Raw genomic sequence first — 9,473 nt, forward strand, 5'->3', positions numbered from 1 at the left:
GTTCTAAGAGACATCCTAGGGAGAAAGCTTCCCATAGTTTTTGAATGGATTTGACAAATTCACCAAACACTTGCCATTTGCGATGACCTATGCTTTTGATTCAGAATGCTCTAATTCATTAGAAATAAGGAATAGGAAAGAAAATCAGTGGGAACCTCATCTATGCATCCATCCATTTACTTCCTAGCCAGGTGTATTTTTGTAATATTACAAAATATTATCCGTTACTAATATGAAATATATTATTTAGAATGTTATTGCCTCCTCCTACCAAGTGCCTTTGTGAGAATGACATTGTTTACACCTGTGTGACAATCCCAAATGCACCCCCATGATGCCCAGGGAAGGCAGGAATTCCTGGAAGCCCTTTTCTTCTTTCAGATCATCTAGTTTATAGGTGGTTATCCAAAATGCTTCATTGTGGGAACAGACAATGAGGGTTGCAAGCAGATGCAGCAGATCTGCACATCCCTGAGCAGGAAAGCTTGTGGTCCTCATGGGCTAGAACCACAACCCAGCTCTGGAGAAATTGTATCGTCCTATCCGGGGGAATGTAGGTTTTCCGTGCAGCAGGGAGAACCTCACTGAGATCAGGGATATGCTGTAGCCTGTGCTCGTGTCATTGCCCCACGTGAAGTCACTGTGCCAGCCCAGAACACTGGTCTGGGCCCAAGAAGACCTCCTTCTCCCAGACTTTAGGCATCACCGCTAAAATATGCAGAAACATCACTGAAATCCTGAGTGACATGCAGCTTTTAAAACCAGAGACAAAGTGGGAGCCATTGTGACCATGCTGCTGAACATCTCCCCCTTCTCCCTTGAGCTGATCAGTCAGCAGGTGCTTGACAATGGTGGCAACTAGAGCCCAGAAGTGCTTGACATCCCAGAGGAGGCTCTGCATTCTTGCTTCCCGCAGTGTCAGAAGTATTGCCGGGGCGTGTCTGCAGATTGATTACCCAGTTGTGGCATCAGTACCCCATTCTACTATCAATGAACACAAGTAGGTCCTGGCTTTGCCTTTGGAAACGGATTACACCTTCCAACTTGCTGAAAAGTTAAAGGCCGCCTTGGTTGATTCATCTGCATTTATAGCTGCTGCCCTCATGGTTGCTGCCACGACTGTTGCCCCTGCTGCTGCCACAGCCCCAGCCAACGTGGAAGCAAAGGAAGAGTCAGAGGAGTGGGACAAGAACATGGGATTCTGTCTCTAACCAATCACCAAAAACACCAACACAGCTGACTTTATTTTTGAAACAAGAAAATAGAGACTTAAGTTCTCTTGAAGTTAATAAAAAGGTTAACAAATATTTTTATTTAAAATTGTGATAAATCAGGTTTTTCTGAAATCGCCCGTGTGTGCACAGCACAACATTAAATGGCTCATAGATGAAAAAAAATGTCCCAGGAGCATCATTATCTGCTGCTTTGAAATGCCTTTGGCGAGTCAGCAGAGCTGAGGGGCTTATCACTTGGCTTCTGTTAGCTTTTAAGCCACAGAGGAGGCTGGGCTGGGGGAAGCCTCGTATAGTCCTTAAGCCCCTTTACCTCTTCTGTTCCCTTTGTTCCCCTTCCGGAGGCTTGAGCAGGAACATCCAAACACTTGGGGTTCAGATGGTGACTTTACATCCAAATGTGAAGCAGGTTAAAGGCCTGGAGGACAACAGTGGCTCTCAGGGGAGGAAAACGGCCTCTACTCCGTGACTGGGCCCCAAGGAGGTGGGGAGACTTTGCTGATGCTGCATGCTGTCTTGTATTGTGGCATTTCTCAATTTTTTCTTTTACCTTCAACTCTCTATAAGAAATATTTTCTAACACAACCTAATGCATATACATATGCATGTATAACAGAACAGAAGTTCCCCAAATCAATACTTACCCCTCCAGTTTGAAATGTATTCTGATATTTTCTCTTATCTTCCATTTGCTCTGTTCTGTTTCATTATTTAAAGTGTTGCTTAAATGGAGAACAGATCAGTTGTTTCCAGGGGTCTGAACAGGATGGGGTGGGGGGCAGAGAAGAGGGTGACTATAAAGAGGTAGCATCAACTTTTGTGGTGAAGGAGAGCTCTGTATCTTGATGGTGGTGGCAGTTACACAAATCTACACATATGATAGGATTAAATACATGCACATGAATGTGTGTGTGTGAAAGCTGATGAAGTCTGAGCAAGGTCACTCATCTGTAGTTGTCAAATGTATTATGCCAATGTCAATTTCCTTGGTTTAATAAGATACTATACTTATGTGAGATGCTGCTCTTAGGGGAAGCATGGGATCTCACATAGAACCTCTCTGAATTATTTTTGCTACATCTTTTGTATCTCTAATTATTTTAAAAACAAAAGTTTTTAAAAATGTTACTGAAGCCCTGGCCAGTGTGGGTCAGTTGGTTGAAGCATCATCCATAACTGAAAGGTTGCGGGTTTGATTTCCAGTCAGGGCACATATGTAGGTTGCAGGTTTTATCCCTGGTCCAGATCTGGCCACTTACTATTCCTGATCATGAGCACCTATGTGAGGTAACCAATTGATGCTTCTTTCTCACATCGATGTTTCTCTAGCTCCCTTCCTTTCTCTCTAAAAGCAAAAAAAAAAAAAAAAAAAAAAAAAAATGTCCTCGGATGAAGATAAAAAAAAAAATGTTACTCAAGACCCATTAAATTGGTACCATGAGGTCACAACCCATGGTTGAAATGTTAAGCTCTGTTTCACCAAGGGTGGGCTTTGGTTCAGAAAGCAGTTGTAGCTACATGAAGTGATTTGTCTGAAGAAGGGCCTGGCCTGCGCAGACCTATATTTTCACTGCCTGGGACTCTGCAATGTCAAATCCATGAGCCACCGTCAAATCTGTGAGCCACCAATGGAGTTGGATTTCAGAGGTTGCACTGAGTCATTGCCCCCACGCCCATTATTTTAAAAAAAAGACAACTGCTCCTCATTCCACTTCTGGGATATTACAGGAACATTTCTCAAAGCATGTCCCTGCCCCACCTGGCTTAGGGCACTTGCTAAGGACGCAGGTTCTGATACTCACTGAGACCTATTTCGTTAAACTCTTCAGAGGTGGATTCAGAAATATGCATTTTAGACATTTTAAGCTCCCCAGAGATTTTATGCTCACCCAGCTGTTGGGCAGCTTGGAGAAGTTTGCTGAAACTGGATACATGAGTGCGTAGCATGTCAATTACATCAAAAACTAGAAGTGAATTTTGAAATTACAGTTCCTTTGTTAAGAAAATAGGATTTCTGGGGGGTAACTTTCTTTCTATCTTATATGCTCCTTAAACAATAAGGTTTTCACTGTTGACATAAGTCACATTCCCTGTCTTTGATGACAAAAAGATTACTTTAGTGACTCAGTTTCTTCACGTGTGAGGACAAAAACTCCAGTAATCTCCCTAGTTCATAGTACTTCTGTAGATAATAACTTTGTTCTCAGATGGAAGTAATTTCATTAGCATAAGTGGATGCATATTTTATAAACACAGGCACATGTGGTTCGTATTCTGCTCATATTTATTTACACGTTCTGTAAACACATGTATACACAGAGCCACATGGACATTTTCAGGGAAGCACATGGAATGTTTTGCTCATATAAATACCAAAGTTGATGGCTCGGGTCCTTTTTTCTCAGGTGGCAAATTGGTTACTGTTAAGAAGCTCTTAGGTAACTCACTTTTACTACCCCCCTTCAGGTAAAAATGTACCCCTCAGGGTCAACCTCCTTCCTTCCATAAGAAAGTCCTGGTCTCTTGAGCTTCTAATTTATTGGAAAATGAATGCATCTTAAATGTTAATGATTTCTGAAGTCAATATCATGGCCTTACCAGATAACGTCTCTATGTTCTCAATAACCAATCTTAATGACGAGAAGATTGCTCAGGTTGAGGAAGGAGCTGCTTTCTGCCCAGTAGATCTTAACAACAAGGTCTTGGACACATTTGGAGTCAAGGAGTTGAGTCCTGAAGTCAGGCTTGCACAGAGCTGGGTGCTGGGGGTGGGAGTGGGAAGGGAAGAAGAAGCTACAGGCACTCTCAGATTTTAAAATGTGTCTCTTCCAAGGTAACCATATAAGACTGAAATAGACCCAATCGTTATCACTTATAGGAGGAAGAATCAGTTAACTACAACCCACTGTCTCCTGAGCTAAATCCTGTGCTGTTGGTCCTCACCTTATAGATGAGAAAATAAATGCTCAGAAAGAGCCAATAGGTTGCTCAAGGCTAAACAGCTAATTAGTAGCTGAGCCAGGATCTGAGCCCAATGCCCAAGTGCTTCCCAGAACCTCAGAATGTGACCTCATTTGGAAGTAGGATCATTGCAAGTGTAATTAGTTAAGAGGAGGTCATAGTGGAGTAGGGTGTGTCCCTATTTCAATATAACTAATGTCATTATAAGAGAAGAGACAGAGAAGTACAGGGAGACCACCACATGATGATGGAAGAGGCAGAGATTGGGATGATGAGGACCGCCGGTGACACCTGATGCTGAGAGAAGGACATGGAACAGATTTTCTTTCCCTAGAGCCTCCAGAGAGAGCATTGCCCTATTGACAACTTGCTTGCAGTATGCTGGCCTCCAGAACTGTGAGACAATACATTTCTGTTGTTTTAAGACTCCCATTGTGAGGTACTTTGTTAGGGCAGCCCTAGAAAGCTAATATAGCTCATGATAATGCCCACACCTGTTATTGTACACATTTTGGAAAGCAAAGAAGAGAGTTTTCAGAGTACTCATGATTCACAGCCAATCACTGTGGATTGTGTACTTTCAAGTCTTCTTCACTTCCGCACCACAGCCATTGCATCCATTCCCACCTTTCCAAAATAGTGACAACTCTCTTATGTATTTTCTTCTCTTTTACTGTTTGATCAGCTATACTGTTTATGGGAAGTGCTTTTAAAACAGTGAGAATAGCTGTAAACCCTAGAATTCTCTGCATTTTATCACCATCATCATCATTTCAGCTCCTTGGAATAGGTCCAGTGGAGCTAAGGGGGCCCATCTTTGATTTGGAATATTGGCACTAAAACTTGAACAGCTGGCTATCGGTGAGATTGCCAGAAGATGGCAGTGTGGATCATAAAAACCACACTATCCGGTCAGCAGCTCTGGAAGCCTTCTGGTACTGCGCAGGCACTGAGCTCCAGGCCTTGGTGAAGGATCCTGGAAACAGCAGTCAGACCCCTAAATAACCAGGAAGGCCACTTGTAGTTAATATTTTCCCACTTTGCAAAGTCCTTTCTTCTTGCTAAAGACAGAAACAATGAACTGCAACTCTACACTCTTCACTTAAAGGAACTTACAGTTCTGACACTGGAGATTTTTGTTACCAATATCAATATAACAGCTATCATTTCTAAATTCTGTCCCCTATTGATCTGAGGGTTTAAGGCAGGCATCTCAGTTCCAGTGTATAGATTGTGGATAAAAGAAGCAAGAGCTGAGAAAGAACAAAAGAGAGAGAGCTTGGAAGGAGCAAAGAAACAGAACACTACATCTCTGATGCTCACTAGCTTTGTGATCTGGGGCTACTCATTTAGCCCCTCTGAGCCTAAGTTTGCCTTGTTTTTGTTTTATTTTATTTTTCATGAGCATAATGTTTGCAATGCTGCCTGCACTGTCATAGTAGAGCTCAAATGAGAAAACTATTAAAACAATATTTTTTTTAATGTTAGTTCTTATTTATTTGTTACTCTTAGAAAACCTCATTTTTGACTGGACTCAGACTTAGAGGTAGAAGCTCTCAGAGAGGACAGCCTGTGTCTCTTGGCAATCTGTTCCTGGCATTTTTTCTTTGGCCTCCTTCATCCTCTTAGCCAAAAGTTTAGCATATTCTTCAGCCTCTTCCTTATTTTTCTTAGTACATTGTTTCTTCAGAGCAATGCACCGACGTCTGTGTTGCAGGACACGTGGAGCAATGAGTCGCTGAATCTTAGGTGCTTTAGTCCTAGGTTTCTTACCTTCTTTGTTTAGGGGTTTTCTCACAACGTACTGGTGGACATCATCTTCTTTAGAGAGGTTGAAAAATTTGCAGATCCTGCTAGCTCTTTTGGGCCCCAGGCACCAAGGTACAGTAGTATCAGTGAGACCAGGAATATCTTTCTCCCCTTTTTTCACAATGACCAAGTTGAGAACGCTGAGGTTGGCGTCCACAGTGCAACCCTGAACAGATTTGCGCTTTCGCTCTCCAGTCCTCCTGGGTCTTTAACAGGAATGGCCCTTGCTCAGCAGCAGGTGGCCGTGGCTGTGGGTCAAGACCCCGTGCTTCATGGGGAAACCTTGTTTGTCGTTCCCACCACTGATTCGAACCACATAACCCTTCCATTCTTCACCCAGAGCACCAGCGGCAACTTCTGTGGCCATACGCTTCTCATAAAAGGTATGAAGTTTGCGTTCATCGTCCACTTCAATGAGTTTCTGGCAGCCAGTGGCTCGGAAAGAGATGTTCAGCTTCATCCTGAGGCATCCAAATGCCTCCAAGGCGCCACGAAAAAGAACAATAAATATTTTTTATCTATTTTTTTAAAGTATGGTCTAACAGTGATTTTCAACATTTTCTTGGATCAGAATCACCTGAAGGGCTTTTGAAGCATCATTTCCTGGACTCCATTCCAGAGTTTCTGATGCGGTTAGACTGGGGTAAGCTAGAGATTTTGCAGCCCAAACCAATTCCAGTTAATGCTGATGCTGATGCTGCTAGTGAAAGGGAGGACATTTTGAGAACCACTGGCTAGAGCAGGCCTTAGAGGATTTGGTACATTTGAGACTGTCTACATTTCTTAGAACTTCTTAGGCTATTTTTTTGACACAAAACTAAGGGCATTCTTTTCACAAAATTAGGAAATGTCCTTGTCTTTATTGAGCACATGTGCTCAAGACCTAGATGTGACTCTTTGCTGCTTTATGGTGCCTGCATAGCACACTCACCAAAGCGGCCACCAGGAGCTGGTGGCTGCTGAATGAATGCACAGCGAGGTCAGAAGGGAAGCTCAGTGAGGACAAGGACCTGTCCTGGGAATGCTACAAGAAGTGGCTGCAAATGTTAAGTCACTGCTGGCCTCCCAGCCCCTTACTCTGCTCTGTTTTCACCATAGTACCCAACATCTTCTAAAATATTTTTCCTTTATTTATTAGTTTATTTCTTGTTTGCTGGCTTTCTTTGTACACCCTCAGGTATAAAGAACAGGGACTTTGGTTCCCTTTTATATGCCCCAAGAACAGTGGCTGGTAAATAACAGGCACACAAACATTTCATTGAATGGACAAATAAATGCTGGCCTTCCCCAGCACTTCCTCAGAGTTGAGCCTACTTACTACCTTCTGAATAGCTGTGAGGACTGCTACATTGTTTTTGGCAAAATGCATGCAGACTATAATGAACTAGACAACCAAGGTAGCGTGGGAAGAGGGTAAGAGAGTCTCTAACTCCCAATACTTTACAGGTGAGAATTTAGAAGTCCACCTCCCACAGCTGGCTGAGAGAAGAGAGGGCCCAGGTCTCCTCTCTTTGGCTGAAGTTTCTCTCGGACACCCTGAGGAATGAACGCTCGAAGGCAGCCTCCTAGTAACCACAAATGGACAGAATGCAAATTAGATGGGTGGGGACTGGTGAGTGGTTGGGATCCTGCCCAGGGGCTTTAACTTTGTTGACCTCCAATAACAACCTGTGGCATTGGTGGTATAGTGTGAGCATAGCTGCCTTCCAATAACAGCCTGCATTCTACAGAATTAAATGTTTCATCCACATTTGAGCATGCGGTGGGCTGTGCTGTATTCAGTTTGATGCTTCTATGCCTTCTGCACTTTATATACTCTGAAGTCAAGGCTATGTAGCTACTCCCACCAGTTTGACATCCTGTTTTTTTCTGATCCTATAACTTGTGATTTGGGTTTTGGAGTGAAATTGATCATATGTTTAGAAAGGCTGTTTCAAGATGATGATTATCTGCTTTGAGGCTTTAATAGATAGAAAGATGTAAAAGAAAGGCTGAGAGGAACCAGAACCTCAGAGATAATGTAACCTGAAGAAACAGATGCAGATACCCAAATAAGTGTTCCCAAAGTCCAGCCTGTTAAAAGTTAGCATTAGTAGAATTAACATTCACTGGCGCTGACCATGTTGCAGGTGGGGAACCCAGTGCTTCATCTTCTGGAACATTCTATCCCTACCGGTCTTTAAAGTACTATATACTAGGTTGAACCACATAAAATTGTCACTTTTGTGGGTTAAAAATGGTGGAGTAGCAGCAATATCACTTGGTTCAAACTAAAAATAAACATTCTCATTTTATAGATATGGAATCTGAGCCTTGGAGTGGATAAATAAACTGTCATTAGTCTTTTGGCTAGAGAATAATGAGTAGAAGATTTTGAACCCAAATCTGTGACTCCAAAGTTCACTTCCTTTCCACTATACGGTTGGGCCAGAAGGAAGGTGAAGCTTAAGAAAATCCATAAGCTATCGCACTGTTTGTATTGTAGCGGTCCGCATTTCTTTTAATAACTTAGAGCTCGTTACTCTTCCTTTATGGTCACAAATTAATGCATTTGAGGAGAAATGCAGGTACTATCTTGAAGGAGCCCTAAGTAATGAAAAAACCACAAATGGCTGTTTTCAGGTTATAAAATTTTAATAACATTATTTCGTTGCTATATGGCATCTATCCTTTTAAAAAGAAATGTTCCAAGAACTCATTATGTAATTATAAAATAATAAAGGTCTTTTTATAGTGATGAGCAAAAGCCAGTCTCTCTTTATGGCAACACTTAGAATCTCCTGAAATTTTTAAAATTCTAAGTACATAGCAATGCTTTCTCAAGCAAGAGTAGATGAAGCACAAAGTAAGTGTAAGTGAAGAACTAAAGAAAACACGATCAAAAATCTGATCTATATTAATGACACTCCTAATTATATCACAGAGAGATAACAGTCTTGATGATTTCTCAAGTGACTGTGATGGGAGTGAGTTTTACACACAACCAAGGTGAATCTTTGGGGTTTTCTCTTATTTTTATTCAGGTTATCATTATTAAAAATTTTCCCTTATCCTGAGTTCTTTAATCTTAAATGCACACACTTGCACAGCACCTAGTAGAAACTTAATAAATATGGAACAAATGAGTGATATTGAAAGACCAATTTTTTTGTTTTATTTTATCAGATAGCTGTGTGTTACTGCTAAAAACTGGGATGAAAATAAAGCAGCAAATAGACATTTTCTTCTGGTCAATTGCACTGTACAATGAAACTCCTGTGATCTGGCACTGATTGATATATGAATATAAAAGAAACAGCTTTGGAGTTAATGAGGTTTTGACTCTACAGCATTAAGAGGGTAAAAACTTGAGTATGTCAGCTTAGATTTCCCTCATCGACACACAATGAGTAGAAAATACTGCTCTTTCCTAGTAGAAATAGCCACACTCTTCAATAACTGGCTCTTTCCAATTGTGACAAGTTGTGACAG

At 41.7% G+C, this 9,473-nt stretch overlaps 2 pseudogenes; one reads left to right on the forward strand and one right to left on the reverse strand.

Annotated features, from left to right (window-relative positions):
- The first annotated feature begins 334 nt into the window (after positions 1–334).
- On the forward strand, positions 335–1,211 carry LOC150012779 (large ribosomal subunit protein uL10 pseudogene; annotated as a pseudogene).
- Positions 1,212–5,682: 4,471 nt separating this feature from the next.
- LOC150012780 (small ribosomal subunit protein eS6 pseudogene) lies at positions 5,683–6,462 on the reverse strand (annotated as a pseudogene).
- Positions 6,463–9,473: the final 3,011 nt, after the last annotated feature.

This window comes from Furipterus horrens, unplaced genomic scaffold (assembly GCF_987537825.1).
Source record: "Furipterus horrens unplaced genomic scaffold, mFurHor1.1.pri manual_scaffold_4, whole genome shotgun sequence".
NCBI lineage: Eukaryota > Metazoa > Chordata > Mammalia > Chiroptera > Furipteridae > Furipterus > Furipterus horrens.